Below are 25,638 nucleotides of genomic sequence, written 5' to 3'. Positions count from 1 at the left end.
CTGATGTCATCTGTCTGGAAAGAGATGGGGTTGAAGGTTGGACTGTTACTAGGTGGATAAAGAATTGGCTGGAAGGTCGCAGCCAGCGGGCTGTGATCAATGGTCCAGGTGGAGGCCAGTCACAAGTATGTCTCACGGAGGTCTGTCTTGGGACTGGTACTCTTCCAACACCTTTATCAATGACAAAGATTGAGGGATCGAATGTACTCTCAGCAAGTTTAATGATGAAACCAAGCTGAATGGCGCAGTTGATAGATCAGAAGGAAGGGATGCCACCCAGAGGGACGTAGACAGGCTTGAGAAGTGGGAGCACAGGAATCTAGCGAGGTTCAACAAATTCAAGGTACTACTGTTGGATCGGGGCAATCCCAGCTGTGGGTACAGACTGGGAGAAGAACTCATTGTGAGCAGCCCTGCGGAGAAGGATGTGGGGGTGTCAGAGTGGAGGCCAGTCACAAACGGTGTCCCTCAGGCGTCGGTCCCGGGACCGGTGCTCCCAGGGTCTCCCTTTAGATGATCCCAGTGATCTTTTTCAACAGGAATGATTCTACGATTCCGTGGTTATCTTAATGATAGATAAATATAGTTAAGAAATTATATTAATTATACCCACTCAAGTCTGTGAAAAAACTTCTTCAGAGAGCTCCATCAGCTGAAAAGCAGTGAAGTGACCACTGTCTGTGGCTTTTATCTCTGATTTCTGTAAACAATTTACATCATGCCCAACCACAAGATTTCTTCTCAGCATCAAAACAACAGGCAAAAGATTGACAGGAGTCCCAGGCTGCCAGCTTCCAGTCTTACCTTGATGGCCAGGGGTGCTTTGGCTTTCCTTCCTGGAAATACAGCTTTGAGTACTGCCAGTAACATACGCTCTTTGTGTTGCTTCAGAACCAGCAACTGCTTAGAGAAAAGTTGCATGACAAATTATGAAAGCAAAATGAAAGATTTCTTAAAGATTCGTGTCAACAAAAAAGCCCTTGGATTTGACCAACTCTAAGTTCTCAAGGAAAACAAAAAAACTATCTTTCTAAGGTCTGAGCTCAGTTTCCACATGAGAAGCTAATTTTCACTTTCTGAAGAAGCCATTACTGCTAGCAGTTTTTAAACATGGTTGAGGATTACAGACTCAATTTACCGAAGTCAGCCTGTCCAAAAGAATGAATGACAGACCTATTGCACTTTGTGCTGTGATTTACGCAGATGATACTTTGGAGTCCAGTAAACATTCTGTTATTTGTATGTACTCAAGTACGCAGTGAACTGCAAGAACCAAATGCAAGGCTGAAGTACACGGCTCTGAAAAGAGTACAGTTACCTCTTCAGGAGGTCACAGTCTTGCTCCACACCCTGCTGCCAGCCTTGGTGAGACTCCCTGTGTTGACTATGTGGCAGCAGATAACAGATCAATTGAAGTCTGAACATAGCATGGCAATGTGCTCTATTCCTGTTAGTGCCTGTTACACCTGTGATATTGGCAACAATGGAAATCACAGCAAAATAAGATGCCATAAGCCTCCAAAGCAGTAAGACAGAAATACGTATTTGACTAGATTGCTTTTTCTACATACTTATATGTATTCTGCAGTCATGAAGTATTAGGAAGATCTTGTGCATAAGTGCAATGATACAAACTCTCAAGGGATCTCTATTAATGAATAATGAATGTACAATACTTTTAATGCTACTAAATTAAAAATGTGTCAGTAGACTGAAAGCGGACTCTGCTTGTCCTCTTCAGCTTTATGATTCCAATTAGACCTATTTCTGTAGGGCTTTTTATTTAATACCTACACAGCTTTTTCTGTGTGACAATATTTATAGCATTAGAATTGTTAGGAACAAAAAGAGTAAGAGGAAAAATCAAAATGTTATGCTTGAAAAGTGCATAAAACGTACAAGTTTCAGCTTCACAATAGAAATGAGAAAGTGACATGCCAGCCTCCCGTAAATCCTCTTCCTCCTGCGATGGCTAAGGAGTATCAATGCACATGTTGCAAACAGAGCATTATGGGAAGGACATCCATTCACGGATGGAATTATTTAAACCATGGTTGGCAAGGTTCTTCAGCATCTGTTTCAACCCATCCTTACTCAGCAAAGCACGTAACTAAGCTTTAAATAACATGCGTGCACTTACATGTCTTTGGACTCTGTAAAGTATACGCTTAGCTTTTAATTTTTTTAGGCCTATAACAGTAATTTGATTAAGATGTTTAGCTTTAAGAATCAGTTTTACAGCAGTAAATTATACATATAAGGTTCAGGTAATCTAGCCAAGTTTTACAGTTTACAAGAAGACATAGTTAGAAGTTGGTTGCATTTCTGAAACAGAAAGAATGAATTTTGGTCTACCACCAAAGTGATATTTTTTTTTTGTATGTTCACTACAAGAGACTCACAGAGCTGTCTAATTGTCTTATGTCACTTGGATACATAGGCACTGCCATGATGACAGATCAAGGCTACATGAAATTATTTCTATTGAGTAATGGCTGGCAAGAAAAAAAAAAGAAAAAAGAAAAAAAGAAAAAGAGATTGGAATTTTTCCGTGTACTGCTTAGAGTTGGGTCTTGTAATCCACATTTACATCAACTAGTTGTCTCAAATTCTGAAGACCTAAACATACAAATTCTAATCTGCTCCAATGCACAAAGTTCTCTACTGGTTTAATTAACTGCTTTCCTCTCTGGTTCATTTTAGGTGGATCAAAGTTTTCATGTTTATAGACTTGGAAGTGGAAGAACTAAGGCAAAGCCAGTCGTCAACAAGAATGGCTTGGGCTGGGAGAGACCTTAGAGATCATCTAACTCCAACCCTCTGCCATGCTCAGGGACACCTTCCACTACATTCAGAGCATACAGTATACTATAATAGGTAAGAGCAGTTAGGTTGCCTTAAACATGAGTTACAGCCGACACATACAGAAGATGTGCAGGGCTTAGGGGTTAGTGTGCTTAAGGCTCCTATTTTGTATGCTTTCTGTCTGACAGCAAGGTGCTGCACTTGGGCTGGGGAAATCCCAGGTATTTATGCAAACTGGGAGAACTCCTTGAAAGAAGCCCTGTGGAGAAGGACTTGGATGTCCTGGTGAATGAGAAGCTGGACATGAGCCAGCAGTTCGTGCTTGCAGTCAGGAAGGCCAACTGTGTTCTGGGCTGCATTAAAAAAGGAGCAGCCAGCAGGGAGAGGGAGATGATTGTCCCCCTCTACTCAGCTCTTGTGAGGCCCCATCTGCAGGGCTGCGTCCAGGCCTGGGGCCCCCAGTACAGGAAGGATGTGGAGCTCTTGGAGTGGGTCCAGAGGAGGGCACTGAGATTATCAGAGGGCTGGAGCACCTCTGCTATGAGGAAAGGTTGAGGGAACTGGGCTTGTTTAGCTTGGAGGAGAGAAGGCTCTGGGGAGACCTCAGTGTGGCCTTCCAGTACTTGAAGGGAGTGTATAAACAGGAGGGAGAGCAACTGGTGGATAGTGATAGGACAAGGGGGAATGGTTTTAAACTGAGGCAGGGGAGGTTTAGGTTAGGTATTAGGAGGAAGTTTTTCACCCAGAGGATTGTGACACACTGGCTGTGGTGACACACCAGCAGGCCAGGCTGGATGTGGCTCTAGGCAGCCTGGTCTGCTGGTTGGTGACCCGGCACACAGCAGGGGGTTGGAACTGGATGAGCATCGTGGTCCTTTTCAACCCAGGCCATTCTGTGATTCTACATTGTTAGTTGTCCAAGGTGGTGCAAATTTTTTCCAGTCCAGCTTTTCTTTCTTTTCTCCTTCTTTCAAAGGTCTAAAACCACTTTCTTTGTTAAGTCTGCAAGATCAAGTTTCCAGCAGTACTGACTAGCCAACACTACCAAGAGATCCTCAGTATAAAATGAATAAACTTTTCACAGATTTTTGGGTGAAGTGCTTCCTCTTTGATTGTTCATAAGGGGGACTCAGAAGACTTGCTGCCAGCCCTGGGAATTATACCACAAGCAGGGCGGCGAATATTTTTTGCAGTACTGTGATGCAATTTCTTTGATCCACGTTACAGTAAATAAAGCTCCAGTGCAATTAGCTGAGATTATTTCAGTGTCTGTCTAAAACATGAATTTGAAAAATGCTCTTGCTTCACTAAATTATTTATGCAGGTATGGTAACATTAAAACGAATAGCAAAAAACAGAGAAGCACTGTATTCCCTTTTTCAGTATTTCCTCTTCCACTTTGAGCAAGACGAAACAACTTATATAGATAAATGTTCTTTGTTTTGTCCAGACTTTGTCCACAAGACTTTAGGGTGAGTCCATCATAAAATGAGTACAAGTGAAGTGAGGCCAGCTTTCATTCTATGCTTTTTGCTTCAGAATGTTACCTACTGCATATGCTTAGTGTTCCTAGAAGAGACAAGCAAATGTACATCAAAGCAAAGACCCCTCCATGCAAATGTAACTGAGTGCTGAAAATATTTCTTACACAGGTCTGTATGGTCAGACAATAGATATATCCACTTCTTCCACAATTTCTTATTTATACCTGTTTTAGCTGCAAGTTAATTTAAAGTGCGTTCTTTCTTTTCTAATAAAGCTTACTGAAAACTTAAAAATATACCCAGTGTAAGGGACATCCATTTGAATCTTCTAAATATGAGGGATCATTTATTTTATTCAGACATCAGTTTGAGGAGCATTTCTGCTCTTAGTGTGTCAGTTATGGAAAGAACAAACTCTCTCCTTCCTGGCTCAGAATTATCTTCTTGAGTTAAGTCTCTGATTTTGGGGGCATTTAAGCCTCCGCATTCCTAGCTACCCTAATCTCATTTCAGTTTTCAGTATGTTGTTCAATCTTAATGTTTTGATACACACAGCTCCTTTTCCCTGCCTTCTTACTCTGGCCACTTAGAAACTGGAAGGAAATAACATCCATCTTTTCTTCTTTCTCCTTAATTTTGCTTATTCCTTCCATCTACTTCATTTCAGTCAGTTTAGTTTATGTTTTATGTGGAAAACTTACATCCGTTTAAAACTTGAAGTTGTGGAGCCAGTTCTAAACAGGGCACCTTGAACTACTGTGTCTTTTACTCATTTTTAAAACAAACATTTAAACTGTTGATGCTGTCTTCTTGGCCACTGCATTACAGTTTTGTTCCCAAACAATAAATGGTAAACTAGAGAGATCACTTTTTTTGCCTGTAACGGGTATGGTTACAGGCATGAGCTCTGCCAAGGCATGAGCTCTGCACTCACCCATGACCATCCATAACTTTATCATGGCTCACAGTTTGCTCAGCCCATACACATTCTCCCAAACAGTGTCTGAGGACACTGTCCCAGACAGCATTAGCTACAGGCACAAGCCAGGTCCAGCCCAATGGCATCAAGACTAGAAAGTCAAAAAGTTGTTCTGCCTAGTAGCAGACACAGCACAGATGGTTACAGAAGTCTTTGCAACCATTTGTTTAAGCAAATCCAGCCTCAGACTGATGAAACTGTTAATCATTTTTTCCCTCTTTCTTCGCCCTGTACCTCATTGGTTTCTCTCTCAGAAATAAAAATACGTAGCAAACAAAACATCTGAGAAAGATACAAAATACAAAATAGTCATATAAAATACACAGTGGCAATAAGAAGCACAGGAAGCATCTACAGACAGAAGTAGGTGACTCCTGGTTATTGGTCACTGACTTTTTGTGGCATCCTCTGAGATGGCATCCATACTGAGAAGGAGTATCTCAGCATAAAAACTAGAGATGTTTTCTAGAGTGTGATACTTTCGTTGGAAGCTACAAAACAAAGCAGGGATCCCAGTTACACTTGGCCCTCCCCTTCTTCCAAATTTCAAATCTATGACTTTTCAATTAGATTATGAACTGCTTGGCTTTTTGTTTGTTTGAGAAGTGCTTGGTGTGCTTGTACTAACATCTATATCACCTATCGCAGTGATATCTCCTAAACAGAATATCTGCCTCCAGGCAAAGAGCTCCTGCACATCAAGTTGCCATCACTGCCCTAACTGGATATCTGAATGTGACTTCAGAGTTCTAGGTGTGTTATGCAGGTTCTTCACGTAACAGTGAATTTTATTCAGAGGCTTAAGATCAGGACTGACTGCCTCAGCTATGCTCATTCTTTTAGACCACATACTTTGAATTCTCTTTCTGTTTATTGACATTGAAAGTACTTTTACTTAGAGAAATAAAGAGAAATCCAGGAAAACTCCAATCTCTTCTCCAAGAGATGAACCATTTATATGAAGATTTGTTTAGTATGGTGGCACACCAATGGAACTCAGAGTCCTTATGCTGCATTATTTACTATTCTTAAAATACTTCCTTTAGTTTACATTGAGGGCTGTGACTAAATTGCCTACGTTTATACAAATACCAAAAAACCAGAATGTGTTCAGGTTAATTGAAAAAAATATATCTTTTGTTAATGCTATTTTGTTTCGTTATAACATTAAGTGAGAGATGGCAGGAGGAAACAAACAAGAGGGGCAAATTCTGCAGAGCTCAGTGTCTCTGAGCAGCCTGCTGTAGTCAGCAGAAGCAAACTGTTGTGGGGTGGCCAGGAAGCGTAAATGAAGAAACAGCTCTGAGTCCTGCACTGAAAGATTTCCTCTATCTCCCTACACAGAGGCACCTATGGTTAGTTTTCCTTAAAGTGTGGCACAGCTAGCATTTGAGAACGTCTCCCAAATCTCACAAACAGATGGTTCAGGGAACCTGTCCTTTAGTAACTATTAGCCAATGACTCCATCAGATAACCAAAACTATTTTTCCTAATCAAAACTAATATTTTTTTCTGAATTATTAGTACTACTTTTTTGATAACATCTTAACATCAAAATTTTCCTGGCCAATTATTTTCCTTCTATTTTCATTAACGTTTTGGTTTTCATAGAGCACTAAATTAAAGTTTACATCTTTTTTTACTCCTCTATAGTCAGATTTCAGAACAAATCTGGGAATAGGGTTTGCTTTCTAACTCAGGCACCCTCTGCTGGCCTTCCCAAAGCAAAACACAACATATCAGAGGCACTTCATACACAACAGTGGCTTTTAAGACCAAAAATAAAATAATAATAATAAAAATAAAATTAAAAAAAAAAAAATAAATTGTTTCTAGACCTTTTACTACCAGAATATAAGCTACACAGAAGATCAGCTTTAGGGCTAGTTTGTTTGTTTTTAAAATGAATTCAAGAAAATAATTGCACAATCAAGCATGTGAACCTGTGGAATTTCTCAGGCAAAAAGTCCAAACGTGAACATTGCCTAAAAAGTTGATCACAGTTCGACTTGGCTCTTTGTAGAACGCTGTGATTGGCATTTTAATGAAGGTATTACGTAATGAGCTCCAGAAGTATATTCTACTTGTGGGCTTTTCTTCTCTGTGGATCCTGTTTAGCAAAAATCACAGATAGATTTCCACAGATAGTACAGCTTCTAAGGAGAGAACGAGCTAAGGAAATGCAGTGATTAAATAGCTTCTATTCCAGTGAAACAATAAAACAGAGATGATATAATTATTCATCTGAGAAAATCCCTGGATGTCAGAGAATCACATTGGAGCTCTGTACTTTGTGAACCCGCTGAAGGATAGGATTTACTGATGCTGGAAGAGGACAAGTGTGGTGCACCCAGTACTCCTAACAGTCATTTGCTGTAACCAAACCCAATAAAAAGGTGGCTCTAAGACTGCTCTGACTAGTACCAACATCTAAACAAAGATTGCTGTGCTTCTCAGGATCAGGCAGATGTGTTTGTCAGGAAGATGACAACGTTCCTCTCTGGCACTGTATAGGGTACTGTGCTGCAAGAAGCTTTGAATAAAATCTATAGGAATGTAAATCCAAGATGTACATTTGATCTGATGAATATTTCACCCATTCCACTTTCTGAATTCAACTTTTACTTGACATTAAGCTTCAGAGCAAGCATTGTGGTGCTTTGTTGCAGTTCAGCCTTCTGTGTATGACAAGTGTCAACCCGGAGAGGATCAGCAAGTCACAAAAGACAGTAACATCTTTTGAATAGTAGAGTTTGTAAATGATGTTAAAAAGCATTTTAGAAGTCAGAGCAATGGGCAGGATACTAACCTAAATAAAAGCTCTGTAAGCAGTCTCCTGCTGCCCTTCCTGGATAAGTAATTCTTCAGCATACAGAAGAAAGTGCAGTGGATGAGCAGCATGATGAAGGAAGACAAACTTAGAGAGCCAGTTTTGTTCAGCTGTAAGAAGAGAAGGTTAAGGACATTTTATTGCTGCCTTCAACTGTACGGCAGGAGGATACAGCGAAGACAAAGCCAGACTCTTCTGAGAAATACACAGTGATGAGACAAGAGGCAATGGGCAAAAATCACAGCACAGTAAACTCTGACTGGAAACACTGAAGCGCATACCTAGAGAAGTGGAATTTCAAACCTCAGGGATACCCAGACCTCAGATGGACAAAGACCTCAGCAAACCCATCTTGTAGAATCTGCTTTGAGCTGAGGGGATTGGACTCCCTCCAAAAAGACCTCCAGAAATCTCTTCTAAGCAAATTAGTCAGTGACTTTATGCTAAATGACCACTGTATCGTTAATCCAGTTTAGAGTGATGAAAGTCATTTTGGCAGTGCTAATGCTTCCCCGGGCAAATAAGAAATTTAAACTCAATCCAGGCTCACTGAAGTCAGTAGGAATCTTGAGTTTAACTTGAAAAGCATTGGATCAACTTCAACACTTTTAAGGCTTCTTTCAGAAAAGATCTTAAATTTTAGTTTTGAATAAGCATTAAAAACTGCACCAGGGTGTTGTTTTTTTTCACTGTGGGTTACTCAGTAGGTTGCTGTTGCAGCCAGATGAGATTGAAACATTCCACAACCACTATCTTTGAGTGTTCACAAATTTTACCTAGAGAATGAGTAGGAGAATCAAGTGTTTGCTTGGTGCTCTGAAGGTATGGTACTGCGTTTTTCAGTTTGCGCTTGCAGGAAAACTCCTATTTGCTAACTGTTACTGGTAATGAGTCTCTCATCTAACTTGGGTTCAGCTCAGGTCAACTGCTACATTCATATTGAAAGTGTCCATAATTAATTGAAATTTATGTCATACAATGGCAATCTTGAGACCTCTGCAGAGTGAGCTAATGATTCCAATCCAGTACTCAGCTGACTACTGCAAATTTGCATCACCACTGCTTTCCCATTTTTACCTAATTGTTTTTCTCATCATTACAAGACAAGCTTTTTGCCTCTTCTATACCTTGTCTCTTACAAAGGGTTATATTACATATTTTGAACACATACCAGAGTACAACACCACAAGGAAGGAATTAGAATAAACATGACACGTGTCAGCTACTAGCCAGTTATTTTGCTTATTCCTACAAAAGTTTGTAAATAAATGTATTTATAAAAACACAGCATAATCTTTCATACACACAAATATAATTCAAATACATACTTATCTAAATAAATAGCTAGGTGGCATACTGCAGTGAATGAAAACAAGCAAGAAAACAACTGTATTTTGGGGGTTGGAACTACATGATCCTTGAGGTCCCTTCCAACCCGGGTGATTCTGTGATTCTGTGATTCTGTATTTCAAACACCTTAAAAAAAAATCAGATTACCAAATCTCTTAAGAAGCAGCTGGACTCCTAATCTATTGGATGCACTGAAATTCCCTGAGAAGGGAGAATACCAGCTGAGCAGGGTGGAGACTCGGATCATCTCCAAGTACCATCCATGTTGTGAGTAATACTTTGATATGAAGCTGCACCGCACTGTTTGCAGTAGATATCTTAAATGCTTGGCAAAAGAAAGATAAACCAATGTGTCCTGGTTTATGGGATCTTCTTTTTCTCATAGATTTCTCCTGAAACTGAGCTTGAACTGAACAACATGGAGCTGTCGGTTTACTTTTTTAATAACTGCCTTTATTGCTTTGTTAATATTTCATTCTGCTCAGTCTCAAAGAAATACAACACTGGCACAAGGCTAGAAACCAATACTAATAGAAGTCATCATCACATATGGCTTTGATCTCTTATCCATTTTCATAATGGCCTTCATGCCTGTAGGCATGAAAACGATGTCTTACTTTTTACAGACATACTATGTCTATGCTTATGTAATGAAACTAAATTTAAACCTTAGTTATGCTATCAGTTAAAAAGGGCCTAAGTGGCACAAATCAGATTATCATTTAACCTTGGATTCTCCAGAATCCTTGGTACCACACAAAACCTATTTTGCAGAGCACTGAGCAATGTTCAGATTTCACTGTCTCCAAATGTTGGCTATTTGATTCTGACATATTGGTTTTAGATCAACTGCAGTTTAATGCAGCTAATTAAAACACACACAGAAGAACCTTCTCAGCTGTGCTTCAGATTGTGTTATTTGTTAAAAGGGACAACTGATTGAACAGATTTATGTGAATGAATGCAGGAAGAAGTAAGCTTTTTGGTTGTGCAAAGAAGGCAGCTAGATACGGCTGTTTAAAGAACAAAAGGACTAATAACACAAAAAATGGAGTTCACAGAATATGAATTTCCTTCACATCTGGAAATTCAAATCTTTATTGAATTTCAGAATCTCCTGCTTGAACATTAATAATTATAAAAGTCTAAGAGCATCATTAGAGTCCTGATGACTCAGTATGATGTATTCCTACATATCAACAGTCTGACATGTAGTTTCAGCTGTAATTGCTAAGCTAATTTTTAGGTTAAACAATGAACAATTGTAGCCAGGCCCATTGAAATTGGCTGGGACAACAGCCGTTTTTACAACATGCTAATGACTAAGGGTTTGATCCTGCAACACTGAGGTCAATGGAAGCTTTGTACTGACTTCAGTGAGGATGCAGGCCTTCATGCACAGACTACTAATAGCAAATGAAAAGAGCAACTTACGTGTACCCTTACATTTTTAAAACAAGAGAACTATCCAACAGATGAAATGGCCTAAAACCTAGCTGGTAAAACATTCTGATTGTTCTGTAACTCGCATTTTTGTCTTATAGATAAAAAAAAAATCATCTCAAGAAAATTAAACTTTCAGCAACTAACAATGTCTTGTCCATCTTGTACACTGACAAATGAAGATTCAATAAAGCATGACCCCTTCAGACTGAAAAGAACTGGAGAAAAGTATCAGTGCTGGAGTCCTGTCGTTTTTTACTAATGTCGCTTTATGCCATTTCACGGTTTCTGTGTTGAAGAGTGATGATCTCAGTAGGACCATTTACATCCTACTATCATGAATTTGGCACAGTGGCCTTTTAGGGTCCCTTCCAACTCCAATGTATGAAGCCAGGCTTAAACCTGGTCTTTATATAGTGTAACAAAAATGCATTATTTCGGAAGTTCAGAAAATGTGTTACACCCTGAAAACTAGTTCTAGTTAAGGACAAAGATTTGGAAGCACAGCTGCCACTCTGGCATCTCCAGCAAGATTCTTCTCCAAGTAAAGGAAATTGAGGGAATGTTACAAGACTTCTCAATCTCATCTATTCAGTCAGTTCCCAAAGTAGTGTCCAATGCTACTATTAAATCTGGAAAATACTCTACAGAGCAACTGAATTACAATTTTCAAGAGCAAATCTTTATTATGCAGGTTTCCTACACAAGGCCATAGCTCCCAAGCTCTTCATACCCAAGTTTTGTTGGGAAAACCAACCACATTCCATATCTCAGCACAATCCTCCGAGCAAGCACAGGTATACATAACTTATCAGCCTCGATCTGCCTTACTGGGTAGTAGACACCAATTGATAGCTAAAATGGAAAAGATATTAAAAATATGCTTTTTATTTGCATTTGGAATATCATTGTAAATGTGATGCCTAATGAGTACTGACAAATGAGAAATCTACAGATAGAAAATGAAGATTTGAAGGAAAAAAGGAGAGAAAAATAATTGCAATATTCTATAATAAGCCTTCATATTAATTTTCAAAATAAAAATGGTTTTCCCTCTGTTGACATTTGGGTCTTACTGTGCTTTGCTTTGGCTGATTTTCCAGAACAGCATGTTACTCTTATCAGTAAATTCTCAGTAGAAGAACTGAATCAGTGAGAATTGCTTTCTTTCTGTTAAGCTAGAACCAGAAAACCACAGAGATGCTGTAATGATTTTGTAGACTGCAAAATACAAGTTTTTGTTTTCACAAATGTTTTTTTTATTAATTAACAACAACAACAACAACAAAACAACCCCGTAAAGAGAGTGTAATTTTTTTCTCTGAGCAGGCAAAGTGTGGCAGTTTGTTTAGCCCCCTACAAGAATCTAGCAGAGAGCAAATTCTATCCAGAACTGTGGCACTTCAAGAACACAGGACTTTTGTACACCATGTTCTTAAAACATTCACAGTCTTTGTGACATCTTTCAGATAAATTCAGTTTGGATACAGGATGGTGTGCATTTGATGATTTAAACATCATGTGACTATTAATCATAGCTACAGTACTGGCACTTTATGGAGTTCCCAATGGCACAGCTGCCTGAGCAGGTACCTACGGACGTCATTACTGCAGGGTGTTGCAGCACCAGTACTAAGAAGACGTAAAGCCTGCAGCACAGTCATCCTGCTGGCTTTTACATTCTAAAAATAGGCAGAGCCCACTGGAGAAGACATGAGGTAGAGCCAAGTGTAAGTACCTGGCAAGTTCAAGATCACGGTATTACAAGCCTTATATATTAGTATGAAGATTTACATTAGACAACACTAAATAATTTTAGCCATCAAAAAATTTAAGAATCTAATCTAGGTTGTCATCTCACCTTCTTCTATATCCAGAGAAACTGTAGGAGAGAAAAGTCACCTTCAGCAGGCAAATTGCTCAGCCTGCTTTAGACACCAGGGTAAGCATGGGAGGAACGTTTATCTGGACGTACCTGATTTCCTCCACTGACTGAAGACATCCTTCACCTATATGTTTGATCTTTAGATGAAAATTATTGATACAAATCCTATTCCAAACAAAAATCCACAATCTATCAGCTTTTTAGCCTGCAAAGTAACTTCAAATGTGTTACTTGGAAAAAAAAAAAAAAAAGAAAGAAAGAAAGAAAAAGGAAAGAAAGAAAAGCAAGTTTTCAATTCTGAGCTGCATCGAGAGTATAACTAATTGAAATTCAAAGTAGCGTTGATTAAGGTTACAGGAATTTGTCTGTGACCTTCCAAAAATGTCCATTTCTTTGTGTAACACACTGTGTATCTTCTGTTCCCACCTCCAGTATATTTTCAGAATATTTTTCATTTGGTTTTCCCTAAAGGTCTTCTTCCAACTAAAGAATTAGTCGCATTTAACTGCAATTTAAGGGCCTGAAAGAGTTAAAACAACATTGAGTGCTACTGAGTGTAGTTCATGCTCACACTAACATGACTGGAATGAATACTATAAGACTGAGTCCGAACATACCATTCCATCACAGTCAGCAACGGGAACTGCAGATTTTGAATCACAGAATCACAGAATGGCCAGGGTTGGAATGGACCTCAAGTATCATCCAGATACCTGAGGTCCATATACATAGATGGAGGTGCTCCAGCCCCCTGATCATCTTCATGGCTCTCCTCCGGACCCTCTCCAACAGCTCCCTCTCTTTCTTGTACTGTATTTTGAAGTCATACTGAGACACAATAACTTCATCTATTACAGGAATCCTGAAACCAGGCAGTTTTGTTACATTTATTTCAGCTTTCCTAGACTGCTCTAGGTCTTCTCTGCTTTTATAGGTCTTATCTGTATAAGAACCCTCAATTTATTGCCTTCTGCTGCTGGCACACTCAGGTGGAAGCTACACTGATAATTATAGGAATGGCAGCAGGGAAAGAACCAGCAATTTGAGCACTTTTCAAACATTCAGTTGAGGGAAACCTTACCATGCAGCTGTGCATTCTGATTATTGTCAGAAGCCACCTCAACAACCTTCCTGATTCTTTAGCTAAGTACCTACTTCAACGATTCCTTTTTTGGCATGAAAGGACAGAGCACAGTCCTATAGAAAAGGGCCTGGGGGTACTGGAGGATGGCAAGCTGGATGTGAGCCATCTGTGTGTCCTTACAGCCCAGAAAGACAACCACACCCTGGCTGCATCCATAGCAGCATGATCATCAGGGTGAGGGAGAGAATCGGCCACTCTGCTCTGTGCTGTAAGACCTCACCCGGAATACTGCATCCAGATGTGGAGTCCTCACTACAGGAGTCATGGACCTGTTGGATCCCGGGGATGGAACCTTTCAAGGACAGGCTGAGAGAGTGGAGAAGAGACCTGAGAGCAGCCTTTCAGTATCTCATGGGAGGCTGTAAGAAAGAAAGGGGTGGACTCCTTAGGAGGGTCTGTTGTGGTAGGATAACGGGAAATGATTTCAAACTAAAACGGGAGATTTAGATACAATATAAGGAAAATTTTTTTTTATGATAAGGGAGGCAAGGCACTGGCACAGGTTGCCCAGAAAGGTGATGCTTGTTCTGCCCCTGCAGACAGCTAAGGTCAGGCTGGACAGGGCTCTGAGCACCTGCTGGAGCTGTGGGCATCCCTGCTCACTGCAGGGGGGTTGCACCAGATGGCCTTTAAGGGTCCTTCCAACCTAACTGATTCTATGATAGTTTCAAATGAGTCTGGTCCTAACCCGCTTCTTCCAAGCAGCAATTCCCACATCCGCTCCACTTCCGACGTCCTCAGCCCAGGATGAGAGCCAGCTGCCCACCGCGCCGCCCGCAGAGGGACGTGGGCCCAGCGGAGCAGGGTTTGCCTCAGCGTCCATCGCCACGAGCATTCCCGCCGTTCCTCTATCAGCAAGGCAGCCTTCATCACAATGCTTCAGTTTCCTCCAGCAGGCAACGAACGCCATCAACCGCCACGAGCAGCAGAACAGATACTGCTACCGCCCGGCCCAGCCCGAACGCCTCCCCTCAGCGCGGGGGGCGGAGCCCGATGACATCACCATCCGAGCTCACGCCCTGCGCATGCTCGGTGCGGCTGCGCGGGTCGCACACGCAGGGTGATGTAATACCTCCCCGCCCCCACCTTCGCAGCCCCAACATCCGGGCACTGCGCGCGCGCACCCGCCTCTCCCTCCCCTCACCGCCGCGCTCTCGGCGCCTGCGCAGAAGTGAGGAGGAGGAGGAGGCGGCGGCGCAGTGCGTGCGCGAGCGCGGCCGGGAGACGTTCCGCGGCGCTGCGCGAGTGGGCGCGGAGCTCGGGCGGGCGGGAGGGGGCCGGGGAGAAGGGGGGGGAGGGGGGTCAGCGGCAGCGGCCGAGAGGAGCGGAGCGGGAGGCGAGATGAGCGCTGGGCTCCCCCTGGGCAGCGAGCCGCCCTCGGCAGCCGCCGCCTGTGAATGAACTGAGGCGAGGCCGCCCCCCTTCCTCGTCCTCCTCCTTCTCCTCCTCCTCCTCCCCCGTTCTTCCCCCCCCCCCACTCCCCCATCCCGGCCCGCCGCCCGCCCTCACGCGTCGCCGGGAGCGCGGCCGTGCGTCGCCGCCGCAGCCCGGTGCCGTCCGCGCCGCGGCCCGGAGGGGGTAAGTGGTGTGGGGCCGGGCCGAGGGGGTACGGCCGAGCGGGGAGGGCTGTGAGGCGCCATCCCGGACGGTGGGGGGGAGCGGCGGGGGGCGACCCGCGGCCCCGGAGGGCGGCCTGGCGCTGGGCGGGGGGCTGAGGCGGCGGCCTGGCGCAGGTAGCAGCGCTGCCCTCCTCCCCCCTCCCTGGGCCGCTTCAGAGTTCATTTAATAATGGCTATAAACAGCCTCTTCCTCTCCCATCGCCACCCAAACGCTCGAGGCACGACGCTGGGAGGGGAACGGAGAAAGAGAGAGAAGGAGGAAAAAAAAAAAAAAAAAAGCATCTATTTATAAAGCACCCCACCCTAACGAGGGTCGGAGCACCGGGCGCTCCCCGAGCGGTGCCGTCGTTTCGGAACCCGTTTCGTAGGCATCATCTGTTAGATATCTGCGCGTTTGTTTTGTGCACGTTGAAATGTTTCAGCGCTGTGCCACGGCTGTGGCAAAACCCCGCTGTTGCAAAACCACCTAGAGCTCGTGAGGAACTTATTTTTGCGCCGTACCTTTCCTCGGATGAGGAAATGGTGGCTGTGTGTGTGTGTCACGCTGAAGAATTATTTTCCTCCTTTTAAGCAGATGGCAGTCTTAAACGAAATCCTGTGAGCAACAGGCTTTAGCTCTGTCCTCTTCAGGGGTAGGTGATTTTCCATAGACGGTGATGGGTAATGACAGAATAAGTAGAATTGTCTTGTAAAACAGGGCAGTTCTAACCCTTGTGATTCTAGGAACTTACTTTCCAGATAGGATCAGTGTGACCTTTTCCGGAGTCTCTACATGTACTGCTTCAGTGCCCAGGTGGCTGCTGAAGGATTCATGAAGCCCTGGTGAAATTAAAGATACTGCTGTGCTCAGGGCCCTGTGTGAATTGCCAAATTAACAGGAATTAATTGTGCAAGTTCTACCCTTATTTCTTCTCTGACAGTTTTCTTTTGATGCTATTCATAGGTTTTCTATGAATAAGATCAGAGACAGGGAAGGGGTGGAGGAAAACATGGGTCAAGGAAGTTGTACTCTTTCCCTGTGTGATCAAAGGAAAGATACTGAAGAAGAACAGTTCTGATAGCTGTACGAGTGTTTTTCACCAGGGCAGAGAGAGCTGCTCCGAGAGCTTTTCCCTCCAGGCCTGTCTTCCTGGGTGTGTGTGTTTTGTACATGGGGCTGCTCTAAAAGTAAAAGTCTTGCTGATGCATTATGCCAATTACTAATGTTTTCCTCTCAGTCACATTTATCTGATAAAACCCTCTGATAACTGCAGCTTGTACTGGAGAGCTGGTCGGTGTTCTCTCTCTCTTCAGATGGAAGAGTTTTTCTAGAAGATAGGCACGGCGTTGCTCTGCTTAATACTTCTAGTCCTTTGGTAGTCCTCTGGTAAACGTTTCCCCTTGAGGTGTGGTAGAAAACTATACCTGTTTTCCAAGTACTTACTTAGCTGTCTGGAGCTAAGCTTGAGACACTTTGTTGGAAACAAGAAGGAGAGATGGAAGTGCCAAAGGAATGGCAGAGCTTGCAGGTCTAAACAAGCAGAGCTCACTTGGTGCAATTTGAATTAAAGCAGAATACAAAAAAGCCTTTTCTGTAAAGTCGAGCTGGTTGCTTCTTATCTGGAGTGCATTTTATATGGTGAAGTTGAGTCACTCTTGCTGAGAGAGCATTTTAAGAACTATCGTTAAAAAGCTTAGATACCTCTGCACAGCATGATTTGCAAACTTATGTAACTGGTATGTTTTTGAATGCAGCTGTCAATAAGAGATCTGATTGCACTTTTCCCTTTCTAGTGGAACTAGGAATATAGAGGAGCTACTTTCACTTAATGACCTAAATATAAGTGATTTAAGAACAGCGCGTTTCATACTCAAATATCAACTTTGATATTGGCTTTGTTTTTGCATGCTCTGACGCTAATGTAAAAATATTGGCCAATGCTAATGTAAAAGTACATTTACATAATTACAAGTTATTTACAAACAAGCGAGTTTTGGAATGGGAAGTACTGCGGAAGAACTGTATTTGTTTTGTCTCTGCAGACCTGCAACTCCTTTTAATAAGGCTTGAATAATATTGTTTGAAGTCAAGACAACAGCAGCTTAGCAGAGCTACACCTGAGCTATGCAGCATGCCTTGTTACTATTGCGTGTGGCTGGCTGTTGCTCCTCCTTTCTCTTAACCATACCTCACTTCTTTCCTTAAACAGATCCTTGGTGGATCTGTATAATCTGTAGCTCGTCTTAAATGATTAAACCTGTGGTCAGATCTATTCTTTTGAAAATTGATCTATTTCTGAATGTTGGATTCTTAACTGGTATTGTTTGTGTTTGTCACGTGATCCATATTTCAGTTAAAAGTAGTAGGACAAGAAGAAAACTTCTAAAATTTGAGTACTTTAACTGCAGTGTTCTTCATTGAAAGAATGACAAATTGCAAACTACAAAGTATAGATAGAAATGTGATGGGTCAAAAAACCTGTTCTTAAGATGTTTAGGAAGTCCAGTGTATGTACACAAAGTTCAAGAGCCACTGTATAAAAAGCTGTTCAGGAAGAATTTGTGTTTGAGCCAAGATGTGGTGTGGATCTGTGAGGGCAGCGTTACCTCCTTGGGGCTTCTTGTTGCTCCCTTTCCTGCCTGTCTCTGAAGGAACAACTTCATATTTACAAAGACTTAATACTGTTAGAGTAAATCATTTAAGTCTTTAAAACTAGAAAGAAAATTGTGGTTGGGATAGGAGAACAAGTGAGATACCATGCTAACAGAGGGAGCATGCTAGTTTTTGTTCCTGGATAGAGGCAGTGTCCCACTGAGTGCTGTAGGTGTGAAAGCACTGCTGTAAGGTCTGCCTGTCTGTACTCCATCTGCCAAGCTGTGCTCTTGTTAAGCCACATACCAAGTTCAAGGTATCTGTCGAGTCTGTTGTATTTCTCTTCGTGTGTTTAAGCTGAACAGGCCTTTGTTTAACTGAGTGTTCATTTAATTTTTTTTGTTGTTTTCACATACCAGTAAAATTAACTAATGGTTATTTCAGCTTGCTACCAGAGTCTGCAGAACAAAGTGTGTTTATAAATACATCAAACATCTGCTCTGGCTTTTTTAACAGCTCTTCTAAAAAGGTGTTCATTTGTGACCAAAACAACAGAATAAACACTTCCTCCATCTATAAATCATACAAATAAAGTAGGCTTCTGCTGTTTAGAGTGTAAACTTCAGAGCAGTGTATTAGCAGAAGAGAACGTTAGGGCTAATATGAAGGAAAAACAAAGCTGACCGACCAGGTTTCAGTATGGAAATTTGGAGAAATGCTAAAAGTTTGCACATAAAGGAGAAAGTCTGTTAGCTTCTCGATTGCTAACACCTCAGTTCTTGGTTCAGGTGAGGATATTTTAATGGATTAAAAACATAAGTCTTAAATCTTCCAGGAAAATCATTTATAAACCCAAGAAACTCAAGTATGATGTGACTGTTCTGATAGCTGCAGTTTAAATAAAGCAAAGCACTTAAATGTGCTTACTCTGATATGCAATGTGCAGCTGAATTATGTGGGACTGCTTGGATGTGTGATGTAACTCTCATACTTACGTGCCTTACTGGATTGTGACCCAGGGGATGAAATGTGCTTTCGTGTTTGGGTCTCAACTGTGACTTGAAAGATTTTCTGTAGCTATGCTTACCATTTACACTGTCTGTACTCCTGGTATGGAATTTGCATGGCAGTCTGATTTCTCCTTGGCCACGTATTGTGGCTGTTTGTAACACTCAGCTGGTTTTAGATTAAGGAAATACCCTAAAAATGGGCGGCCATGGGAGCTGTGTAATCTGTGCATAAGCTGTTTGTGTTTGGAGATGATTATAAGGAGTTTGCCAGTTGTCTGCTAAGTTATGTAAAACCAATCTTTAGGAAGGGATTCAGAATACAGAGAAATGTGGGCAGGTAAGTGGTTAAGTATTAAATTGTAGAATATTGGATGAAGGGAGAGTCAGTTTCTACCAGTAAATGATTTTCTTGTTTTCCTAATCAAATACAGTAAGTGTTTGGACAGATCCTCTGTCTGTAAAGAGCTGTTCTGAGGCTGTCAAGTCAGGCCCACTGAGCTTAGGAAATGCTGCTGTTCACACTGCTGGAACTTCTGGCAGCTCAATTCCTCAGCGTCCCAGCTCAGTGAGCGGGGTATTTCAACCTGCAGCCAGCTCAGCTTTGGGCTCAGGAGAGCGACACCTCCCTGCCTCCTTCATCACAGGTAGCCCTGTTAGCTCTGGCTGCGCTAACTGCCAGAGGTGAGCTTGGTAGGCTGCTGGGCTCTCAAAGGAAAGCCTTTCTGTCCTGGAAGTTCTTGTCTGCATGGAAAGACTACAACTGAGTTTTTTTCCCCTTGGATTTCTTTTGCTTTTTTGATGTAGATTTGGGGAAAAATATCTTTATTCTAGCAGTCATTTGCTGTCCTTTTAATGAGAGAGGAATGCTGGGGATGTGAGGGCAAAATGGCTTTGTTAAATGAAAGCTCTCTGCGTGTGCAGATGACAAACTCCAGCTTTTCCTAAGCTTTGAGGATTTGACTTCCAGGTCTTAATGTGCTTCTGGCATCGTTTTGATGTAATTTCCTTGCAAGCAAAGCCAGGTTACAGCTGTGCACTTCAGAACATTTCCCATTTTATTCCCCTTTTATTCTGATGTGTAGTCAGCAGGTTTGAAGTCTCGTGTGCTGCTTTTCATTTATCCTCACCAGAATAGTGGTAGTGTTGCTGTGATTACAACCGCAAATATTTTCTCACAAAGTGAAGAGTCTGGAGAATGGTATCTTACATTGAATTGTTTCGTAATATTGAGTGCTTGGCTTAGCAGGAAAACTTGTGGCCCTCATGGAAACATCTCCTAATCACGAGATGAGTACTCACTGTGTACAACTAGAGGTACAAGGGCTGAAAATTCAGGAGGAAATGTTGTAATGATTCAATGCATTTGATTTTTTTCTTTGTGCTGTATACAACAACTATAACACAGCGTCCTTTGTGGTGAAGGTATCTGTTAAACGGGGCAGCAGCATCCGTGACAGACGAATGGTGGGATTCTGCAGGAATTTGCCTTTACATTTACATAACCACAACTGGCAGTGCTGCACGGCGCTGACTGTAAACGAAAACAAAGTGCTGGTTTCCTGAGTAGGAAACAGTTTCATCATGTGTGCGTGTGGGTTTGTTTTGCTGCATTTCGGGAGCGCTTCAATTAATGCATTTGGTGTTGTGGTGTCTTTTAAATTATTGTTAGCCTCCGATTAGCTGCTCTGGTCTATAGAGGTCAGCTACCCAAGAATTTCACTTTCCTCTTTTGGGGAATGGTGGCATGGGCTGAACTCAAACCCTCTGGTTGTTCTGAATAGGGTTAGCTGAAGTTGATGAAAACAAACGCTGTTTTGTTGTGTTTTGTTTTCTTTCTGACTCAGAAATAGCAGTGAAATAGTGCGGTTCTTCCACTACAGAAAACATTCCTTTGTAGATCTTCGATATATCTTTCTGTAAATGCCAAGTACTGTTTAGATGATAATACTAGCAGGGAACAAAGATGCTGAGACTTCAAGCTGTGAATGAGAGGTCGAAAGAATGAAGTTTAAAGGACAGTTTCATTCAGCTGTTACTTGAAGTGTTTGATACGTTCAGATGTGTTCAATTCTTGGACCAGCAATGGGCTATTTGTACCCAGGTGAGGATTGGATGTTAGGCCCACAGTGTATAGGAATGGGGTAATATTCCTAATGATGGTGGTAGGTGACAGTGATGTTGTGTTGGTATTATAAATACTGGAGAAATTGCAGTTCAGCTTATGTGACAGCCTGATTATTTTTCTGCGTGCTGTCTTTTTCCCTTCCCTCCCCCAGCTCCCTTGTATGTGTTTTTGTTCTTGTGAAGCTGCAGTGCTGTGCGTGGTTCTGCTGCTGTAACCACGTAATGCTATGTGCTCTTCTGAGAAATCTTTGATTTTGATTGAAATTATTTTCACTTTTTTGCTTTGCTATTTCAAAACTGTGGATCTTGCTGCATCTCATTGATTGCTGCATAAAGTGAAGTAGGGCTTTTCTTTCTCCTGACTTCTGTCTCCCATAGAGTGTTGCTTCCTTGGATCTCGCAGTTCCTTTCTACAGTGCTTTCCTCAATGGGGCTTTGAATTTTGGCTGTAGTCTGCAGGAGTTTGTGTGCTATTAACAAAGCGTTTGTTTAATCTCTGTGCCTTAAATGGGTGCCTTTTGTTTATCTTCCAAGGCTTTTCTTTAAAAGAACTCTTTGAAAAACGAGGTATAACCAGAAAGGTGCTGCAACTAAGCAGCGTTTTCTGCTTATTATTTTTTTCAAACGAGAACCTGGGGGTTTTCATTCTTCTCCTGCTGTTCAGACAGCAGCCTATGAATTTATGCAGGACTACTTCATTGATTTTCAGTGTACTTGCAGATGCCATTTTGGTTGTCTATGCAGTTTTTCATAGCGATTGGTCTGCTTGTACTTTGATAATGCTGCTTTTTATGTTGTCCTATCTCTGCTTCGTAGCACAGATGTTAAGAAGGAAGTAAGAATTCTTTTTGGGCCAAGAAATATTCCCTTACTTGTGTTCTGAGGGTGGCAGCTGTGCTAGGATGGTGATGGTTTATGTGGGTACAAGTTGTATCTCCTCTCAAAATCAATTTAGTGATTGTTGTATTCACAGCAGTGGTCCAGGTGATACTGAGAAGTAATTTTCTTAAGCAACTGATAGTAGAGAAAAACAACTCCATAAAGAAATCTTGAAGCTACATCACTCTTTCATAATTCAGGAGTGATTTGTAAGGTAAACTGTTTTTGTTTTTGTTTTTTCCATGTTAGAACTTGCTTTTAGGAAAACCAGATTACATACAGCTTCTGAGAGAGTCTGGACTTCAACCAGTATTGTAACAGCTCCTAGTTGAACCTTGGAACTGGTTCCATTGTCTGGAGAAAGGGTAGATAACAGCAGAAGATGATGTCTGGGGGTTGGGTGTAGATGTCCTTACCTCTGAAGGCCTGTTTCTGCAAAATATGGAGCTTGGCGTTTTTCTTTCCTTTTTGTCACATTAACCTTTCCAGCTGTCTGCCTTCTCCTGCTCTGCTTTTCCACCATATGCCATAGCATGGTGACGGCATCTGTCCTAAAACAAGATAATCATTAATGTTCTTAATTCAGTGGGAAGTTTCCACTCGCGTATTCCTATCTGCAGTTATCTTACCAAAATTTAATGCAGGCTGCAGTTTCATCTCTGAGAAGAAAGTATTCTGGTGGGGAAATAGCGTTACTCCTTGTTTACTGAAATACCCTGTTTCTGTATTTTTTTCTTGTCCTGCTTCTTTTTCAGAGACAATTCACATCTCTGAATTGGCCATCTATTCCTGCATTTGAAAGTACACATTCAGAAGCATCAGCTCAGATTTTTTCAGTGCTTTATTGATGTTGGTGAGCCGTGAATGCCAGAAACTCATCGTACGGCCTCTGATAGTTCTGAAATAGTTTCATTGGCATAAAGCTTTTTCATTACTTCATTCAGCCCATGACTGTGGTGTAATTATGTCTCCTCATCCACGTGTTCTGTTTTATTTTAGTCATTCTTCTGATCCTCTGACATGTTATTTGGTAATGTTAATTGATTTGGTGCATCCAGTATGTTCTCGTTTTTCATTCAGCAGGAGCTAACTTGGGAAATGGTTCCATATTTGCACGATGACGTGCTGACTGGTTACTGCATCCTGCCTGCTTAAGGCAGGGGAGAAGTGCCACAAATCAGGTTGGAGCTGAAAGGATCGAATGCCCCTTTTCTATTCAGTAGCAGTATGTATAATTTGGTGACTTTTTCTATGTCCTTTCTGTGTAGCTTAAGTAAAGATTGTAATCTTTCTTTGTGTGCTCGTTCCAGCATACAGGGCATAATGTCACTTGGAGAATTGTTCCAGGAAATTGTAATATGGGGACATTTCTTGGCTTAGTTAGAACAAATAGCTCCAGCTTCAGTGTGGTTCGTATAAGCAGCTTATCCTAGTGGAAGAAATACAATTCAAACATTGTTTTAAAAGGATTATTAAATTATGTATTGTTAAAGTACAAATTTCAGATGGTGAGGTAGTGGTGTTTCTGGGATAAGACACTCCAGTCAGTGTTCTTTGGAAAAATAAATAGTGTTTCTACAGGGATATATATGGGGTTACGTCAGCTGTCCTCTGTGAACAATTTAAGACGTCTTCATTTGAACCCTCAAAATAAGCAGAGGTAAAGTTTACCTTCTCATGTATCAGGAGGCAGTATAGTTGCACTGACTGAATAGTGTAATTTGAGGGACAAATGAAGGGGCAAAGGGATTTCATGCATTCCAGTGATGTATCTGTGGTTGTCCATGGATGTCCGTGGTCTGGTATACTAATTACCCTCCTTTTCTTTGCCCCTCTGTTCTCCAATTGCATCTGTTTTCAAAGGTTTTAGCTGCTGACTCTTTAGCATGCTCCATTCATTGTTTCAGTTTTGTTTCTAATGCTGCAGCCCTTTGAATTTTGGTACTCTTGTGTTTTCTCCAAGGTTTTGTTACTTGTGTTAGTTTTCTTTTCTAGGCCTGTACAGTTCTCCTGCTTTCCTGTCTGCAAACTGTGGCTTGAGTTTTTCGAGCTCTTGCTTTGGAGGCTGTCCTTCAGTTTGACCTCTACGAAGTCAACATTTCAGAAGTCATGCTTTGGATGCTGTCATAAATGCATATGGATACATGCATGCATATTCATATCTATGCAAAGAATCCATTCTCAGTTAAAATATATATAATTAGACAAGCTTCTGAATATGTGTTGTTGGAAGCCAGAATTTAGGGGCTTTGATTGCAGAAAGCTTTCTTTATGGGGGGAAGTCACAGACAATGAGGTGGTGAACCGAAAGTTGATTTAGGTTAGAAATGGAGTTTGGTTGACCGTTGCAGTGCTTGGTGGTATTTCATTTACCTCTTCAGGAGAGGGCCTTGTGCCTCATGTTTTACACATCACTCTGCTATAGTACCTGTTCAGAATCATCTTCCTCTAAGAAAAAACAATGGGTGTTGTAGTGTTGCATGTTTGTCTGTAAGATTTAGGATTCAAGTGCATTTTCTCTCCCCTTTTCCTTTAGTAGGGATAGGAAGGCCATCTGGCTGCATTCTGTACGTCAGTCAGGCATCCTGAAAGCCAAGGACTCCAGAGCAGAGGATGAGTCTGTATCCCACTGTCAGGCTCTAATTTCCTACTGTTATTGCTGATTGTTCACAGAACTGCAGCTGGGCTAAGAAGGATGAGGAGAAGGGTTTAAAAAAAGTGATCCTATTAATGAGAAATGAGAATGACTGAAGAAATGTAAAAGAAGACTCAGCTGAGCCACATTTGCTGCTTTATTGCAAATCATGTATGCAGTCTGTTCTGGGTTTGACTTCTGTCTTTCGTGTTATTACATAACAAAGTCATGCTGCAACTTGGATGCTTGCTCTGCTGTAAGTTAATCTGATTTGCATACAGGGTTACATGTGCTTAATTAAGGTATCATTCCAACTCCAAGCAGTATTGTGCTCGGAACTCTACATGGAGGAATGTATGGGAGAGTGGTGATTTAGGTAGGCAGTAATGTGTGAGAGATGTCTGTGTGGATACAGACTCAAGAACAGGACTGAAAGATGATTATTTTAGTAGGAAGGAGACACAGCTTTCTTACATCAGCCCCTTAGTGTTTTTCCCCCCTTTATAAAACTAAAAATAAATGTTATGACTTAAAGACTACATTCCTCAGGTTGCAGCCACATATTGGTCATATTAAGCTCACACTCTTCCAGAACTTCCATTCTTGTTCAGAAAAGCTAGATGCTTGCTGTATTCATCCTACATGCAGATATACTATACTTTCCCTTCAGATGTAACAAGGATTTTGAAAGTCTGGCCTACATGCTGAGAGGTACAGACTGGTGTTAGGGTTGGAAAAACAATTACCTAGAGCTTGGCAAGGAATGTGACTGCAGGCTCTTGCTATCCTTCTCAGGAGGGGAATACTTTACGCCGTGGGCTCTGAATATTTTTGTAAGTAAAAGTTACACAACTGCATTGTGGTTATCCCAGTTGTATT

At 41.7% G+C, this 25,638-nt stretch overlaps 1 protein-coding gene across 3 annotated transcripts in view; it reads left to right on the top strand.

The window, feature by feature from the left end:
• Positions 1–15,444: 15,444 nt before the first annotated feature.
• PPM1A (protein phosphatase, Mg2+/Mn2+ dependent 1A) overlaps positions 15,445–25,638 on the top strand; it is a 31,816-nt gene continuing 21,622 nt past the window's right edge. For all 3 annotated transcript variants that reach the window (XM_042813548.1, XM_042813547.1, XM_042813549.1), the window contains exon 1: positions 15,445–15,498. The gene's annotated coding sequence lies outside the window, so the exon portion shown is untranslated. The remainder of the gene's footprint in view (positions 15,499–25,638) is intronic.

This window comes from Centrocercus urophasianus, unplaced genomic scaffold (assembly GCF_019232065.1).
Source record: "Centrocercus urophasianus isolate 14NV4802_14NV808 unplaced genomic scaffold, USGS_Curo_1.0 seq_14, whole genome shotgun sequence".
NCBI lineage: Eukaryota > Metazoa > Chordata > Aves > Galliformes > Phasianidae > Centrocercus > Centrocercus urophasianus.
Note: the sequence above shows the minus strand (reverse complement) of the source record. Positions and strands in the feature narration are given on the sequence as shown.